Raw genomic sequence first — 6,000 nt, 5'->3', positions numbered from 1 at the left:
TGAATCTGTAGATTTCTTTGGGTGGTATAGTCATTTTCACATTATTGATTCTTCCAATCCAAGAACATGGTATATTTCTCCATCTGTTTGTATCATCTTTAATTTCCTCATCAGTGTCTTATAGTTTTCTGCATATAGGTCTTTTGTCTCCTTAGGTAGGTTTGTTCCTAGGTATTTTATTCTTTTTGTTGTAATGGTAAATGGGAGTGTTTCCTTAATTTCTCTTTCAGATTTTTCATCATTAGTGTATAGGAATGCAAGATATTTCTGTGAATTAATTTTGTATCCTGCTACTTTACCAAATTCATTGATTAGCTCTAGTAGTTTTCTGGTAGCATCTTTAGGATTCTCTATATATAGTATCATGTCATCTGCAAACAGTGACAGTTTTACTTTTTCTTTTCCAATTTGTATTCCTTTTATTTCTTTTTCTTCTTGCTATGGCTAAAACTTCCAAAACTATGTTGAATTATAGTGGTGAGCGTGGGCAACCTTGTCTTGTTCCCTATCTTAGTGGAAATGTTTTCAGTTTTTCACCATTGAGAACGATGTTGGCTGTGGGTTTGTCATATATGGCCTTTATTATGTTGAGGTAACTTCCCTCTATGCCTACTTTCTGGAGGATTTTTATCATAAATGGGTGTTGAATTTTGTCAAAAGCTTTTTCTGCATCTATTGTGATGAGCATATGGTTTTTATCCTTCAATTTGTTAATATGGTGTATCACATTGATTGATTTGCATATATTGAAGTCTCCTTGCATTCCTGGGATAAACCCCACTTGATCATGGTGTATGATCCTTTTAATGTGCTGTTGGATTCCGTTTGCTAGTATTATGCTGAGGATTTTTGCATCTATGTGCATCAGTGATATTGGCCTGTAGTTTTCTTTCTTTGTGACATCTTTGTCTGGTTTTGGTACCAGGGTGATAGTGGCCTCATAGAATGAGTCTGGGAGTGTTCCTCCCTCTGCTATATTTTGGAAGAGTTTGAGAAGGATAGTTGTTAGCTCTTCTCTAAATGTTTGATAGAATTTGCCTGTGAATCATTATGGTCTTGGGCTTTTGTTTGTTGGAAGATTTTTGATCACAATTTCAATTTCAGTGCTTGTGATTGGTCTGTTTATATTTTCTATATACTCCCGGTTCAGTCTCAGAAGATTGTGCATTTCTAACAATTTGTCCATTTCTTCCATGTTGTCCATTTTATTGGCATTTAGTTGATTGCAGTAATCTCTCATGATCCTTGGTATCTCTGCAGTGTCAGTTGTTACTTCTCCTTTTCCATTTCTAATTCTGTTGATTTGAGTCTTCTCCCTTTTTTTCTTGATGAGTTTGGCTAATGCTTCTTACCAAAGAAACAGCTTTTATCTTTTCTATCGTGTCCTTCCTTTCTTTTTTATTTATTTCTGATCTGATCTTTATGATTTTTTTCCTTCTGCTAACTTTGGGGTTTTTTTGTTATTCTTTCTGTAATTGCTTTAGGTATAAGGTTAAGTTGTTTGTTTGAGATTTTTCTTGTTTCTTGAGGTAGGATTGTATTGCTATAATCTTCCCTCTTAGAACTGCTTTTGCTGCATCCCATAGGTTTTGGATTGTTGTGTTTTCATTGTCATTTATTTCTAGGTATTTTGTGATTTCCTCTTTGACTTCTTCAGTGATCTCTTGGTTATTTAGTAGTGTACTGTTGAGCCTCCATGTGTTTGTATTTTTTACAGTTTTTTTCCTGTAATTGACATCTAGTCTCATAGCATTGTGGTGGGAAAAGATACTTGATATGATTTCCATTTTTTTTCTTTACCAAGGCTTGATTTGTGACCCAGGATATGATCTACCCTGGAGAATTTCCATGAGTACTTGAGAAGAAAGTGTATTCTGTTGTTTTTGGATGGAATGTCCTATAAATATCAATTAAGTCCATCTTGTTTAATGTGTCATTTAAACCTTGTGTTTCCTTATTTATTTTCATTTTGGTTGATCTGTCCATTGTTGAAAGTGGGGTGTTAAAGTCCCCTACTGTTATTGTGTCACTGTCGATTTCACCTTTTATGGCTATTAGCATTTGCCTTATGTATTGAGGTGCTCCTATGCTGGGTGCATAAATATTTACAATTGTTATATCTTCTTCTTGATTGATCCCTTGATCATTATGTAGTGTCCACCTTTGTCTCTTGTAATAGTCTTTATTTAAAGTCAGTTTTGTCTGATATGAGAATTGCTACTCCAGCTTTCATTTGATTTCCATTTGCACTCACTTTCAGTCTGTATGTGTCCCTAGGTCTGAAGTGGGTCTCTCGGAGACAGCATATATATGGGTCCTGTTTTTGTATCCATTCAGCCAGTCTGTGTCTTTTGGTTGGAGCATTTAATCCATTCACATTTTAGGTAATTATCAATATGTATGTTCCTAGTACCATTTTCTTGTTTTGGGTTTGTTATTGTAGGTCTTTTCCTTCCCTTGTGTTTCCTGCCTAGAGAAGTTCCTTTAGCATTTGTTGTAAAGCTGGTTTTGTGGTGCTGAATTCTCTTAGCTTTTTCTTGTCTGTAAAGGTTTTAGTTTCTCTGTCAAATCTGAATGAGATCCTTGCTGGGTAGAGTAATCTTGGTTGTAGGTTTTTCCCTTTCATCACTTTAAATATGTCTTGCCACTCCCTTCTGGCTTGCAGAGTTTCTGCTGAAAGATCAGCTGTTAACCTTATGGAGATCCCTTTGTATGTTATTTGTTGTTTTTCCCTTGTTGCTTTTAATATTTTTTCTTTGTATTTAATTTTTGATAGTTTGATTGATATGTGTCTTGGCGTGTTTCTCCTTGGATTTATCCTGTATGGGGCTCTCTGAGTTTCCTGGACTTGATTGACAATTTCCTTTCCCATGTTTGGGCATTTTTCAACTATAATCTCATGGAATATTTCTCAGTCCCTTTCTTTTTCTCTTCTTCTTTTGGGACCCCTATAATATGAATGATGGTGCATTTAATGTTGTCCCGGAGGTCTCTGAGAGTGTCCTCAGTTCTTTTCATTCTTTTTTCTTTATTCTGCTCTGCAGTAATTATTTCCATTATTTTATCTTCCAGGTCACTTATCCGTTCTTCTGCCTCAGTTATTCTGCTCTTGATTCCTTCTAGAGAATTTTTAATTTAATTTTTTATTGTGTTGTTCATCATTGTTTGATTGCTCTTTAGTTCTTCTACGTCCTTCTTAAACATTTCTTGTATTTTCTCCATTCTATTTGCAAGATTTTGTATCATCTTTACTATCATTACTCTGAATTCTTTTTCATGTAGACTGCCCATTTCCTCTTTATTTGTTATTTCTCTGTCTTCTCATTTTGCTTAACTTACTGTTTATGGAATCTCTGTTTCACAGGCTGCATGTTCGTAGTGCCTGTTGTTTTTGGTGTCTGCCTCCAGAGGCTAAGTTCGGTGCAGTGGGTTGGGTAGGCTTCCTGGTGTAGGGGACTGGTGCCTGTGTTCTGGTGGATGAGGCTGGATCTGTCTTTCTGGTGGCAGGAGCGCATCTGGTGGTGTGTTTTGGGGGGTCTGTGAACTTATTATGATTTTAGGCGGCCCCTCTGATAATGGGTGGGGTGTGTTCCTATCTTACTAGTTGTTTGGCATGGGGTGTCCAGCACTGTAACTTGCTGGTTGTTGAGCGGAGCTGGGTTTCAGCATTGAGACAGAGATCTCTGTGAGCGCTCTCGCCGATTGATATTATGTGGGGCCAGGAGGTCTCTGGTGGTCCAATGTCTTGAACTCGGCTCTCCCACCTCCGAGGCTCTGGCCTGACAACCAGCCAGAGCACCAGGACCCCGTCAGCCACATGGCCTGGTACGTGGGGAGTTTCTTGCCTTTTCAGAAGTCTGAGGTCTTCTGCCAACATTCAGTAGGTGTTCTGTAGGAGATGTTCCGCATGTAGATGTATTTTTGATGTGTTTGTGGGGAGGAAGCTTATCTGCACATCTTATTCCTCTGCCATCTTGAATTTCCTCTCTATGTTTTCTTATATGGGATGTCAGAGCAGATCTTTTGCCCATTTACAAAATTGGGATATTTTCTTATCATTGAGTTTAAAGAATTATTTATATATTTTATTTTTATTTCAACATTTTAAGTATTTCATCCAACTCTCTTCTTGCTTACAAGATTTCTAATTGGAAGCTGTAATTCTTATCCTGTTCCACTACACGAAAAGTGTATTTCTTTTTTCCTTGGACTTCTTTGAGAATTTTCTCTTTGTCTTTGGTTTTCTGAGTTTGATTACATATGCCTACATGTAGTTTATTTGGTTTTGGTATTTATTCTACTTTGTAACTCTAAGCTTCCTAGATCTGTGGTTTGGGGTGATTAATTTTGGAAAGTTTGTTGCCATTATTACTTCATATATTTCTATTTCTATTATTCTCTCTTTCTTCTCCTTCTGGCATTCCATTTGTTCATATGTTATATGTTTAAAATTATCTGACAGTTTTTAAATTCACTTTTCTGGTTGTCAATTTTTTCTCTATTCAGTTCAGCATGGAGAGTTTTTATTGACCTATCTTCAAGTTAACTGATTCTTTCCTTCAAGTTAACTGATTCTTTACCAGTCAAATCTGCTGGTAAACCCATCAAAGACATTTTTTAAAAAGTTTCTGTTACAACGTTTTTGATTTCTATCATTTCCTTCTGATTCTTTCTTAAAATTTCTTTCTGTCATTTCCTTCTGATTCTTTCTTAAAATATCTTTCTGTCTACTTACATTATTTATCTGTTCTTGCATGTTGTCTACTTTTTACATTAGAGCCTTTAACATATTAGTCATAGTTATTTTAAATTCCTTTTCTAATACTTCCAATATCTGCTTCATATCTAAGTTTGGTTCTGATGCTTGCTTTGCCTCTTTGGACTTTTTTCTTGTATATTGATGTGTCTTTTCAATTTTTTGTCAGAAGCCTGGTACACTGTATTAGGTACTAGGAACTGAGGTGTGTGAGAGTTTATGGTAGTCTGGCTAGGAGTTGAGCTTTGTTTAATGTTTGCTGTAGCTATAGGTGCCAGAGGCTTCAGATTCCTCTAGTGTTCTTGGTTTTATATCTTCTATTGACCTTGGGCTTCCCTAAGTTCTTCTCCTTAGAGAGAGCCTGTGTATTGCAGATTTTTTCAGTTATAACCCACTACTATTACATTGGAGCCTTCCTGGAGTGGTGGTAAAGTGTAGGGGAGGGGGAGGGTCTATAATTTTCCAATTCAATGTCAATCTTTTATTGGGTCTTTGTCTCTTGCCTGTGATTTTCACAAGTATTTATTCTTAGATAGTCCTTCCCTCACTTTAGGTAAGACAGGAAGACTGGAAGGGCTGGAGTGAGAGGAATGTCCTTCCCTCATGAATCTGGGACAAGGCTCTGGTAAAGTTGTTTCTCCTGGAGGGTAGGCCTTTATCATGGAGAAGCCTTTGGGAATATTTCATAATAATTATTCTAAGCCCTCACCCTGGACACAAGGGCATTTTTCTCAGATCTTTATTTTATTTTTTTGCGGTACGCAGGCCTCTCACTGTTGTGGCCTCTCCCATTGTGGAGCACAGCCTCCAGACGCACAGGCTCAGTGGCCATGGCTCACAGGCCCAGCTGCTCCGTGGCATGTGGGATCCTCCCGGACTGGGGAATGAATCCATGTCCCCTGCATTGGCATGCGGACTCTCAACCACTGCGCCACTAGGGAAGCCCTCAGATCTTTACTTTGAGAACGTGGTGGGATAGGCCACCTCCTCTGTCCTTCTCTCCCACCCACCCACCCTGAGACTGTGGCTCCTACTTATGCTAATCTGTATTCAAAGTCCAACAATTCACCGAAATTATGATCCAAGTATTCCTACCTATTTATGGCTCCAGCAGCTTCTGCTTTGGTTAGGCAGATCTTGGCTGTGAGTGTTTGGGTTTGTCTGTATTTCAGATTTCAGGGTGGCAGTTTGCCCTGCAAACTCAGTTTTCTCACGGTTCCAAGAAATGTAATTGATTTCACTTT

This window comes from Hyperoodon ampullatus (assembly GCF_949752795.1).
Source record: "Hyperoodon ampullatus genome assembly, chromosome: 7".
In the NCBI taxonomy this organism is placed as follows: domain Eukaryota; kingdom Metazoa; phylum Chordata; class Mammalia; order Artiodactyla; family Ziphiidae; genus Hyperoodon; species Hyperoodon ampullatus.
This window is presented reverse-complemented; position numbering follows the sequence as displayed.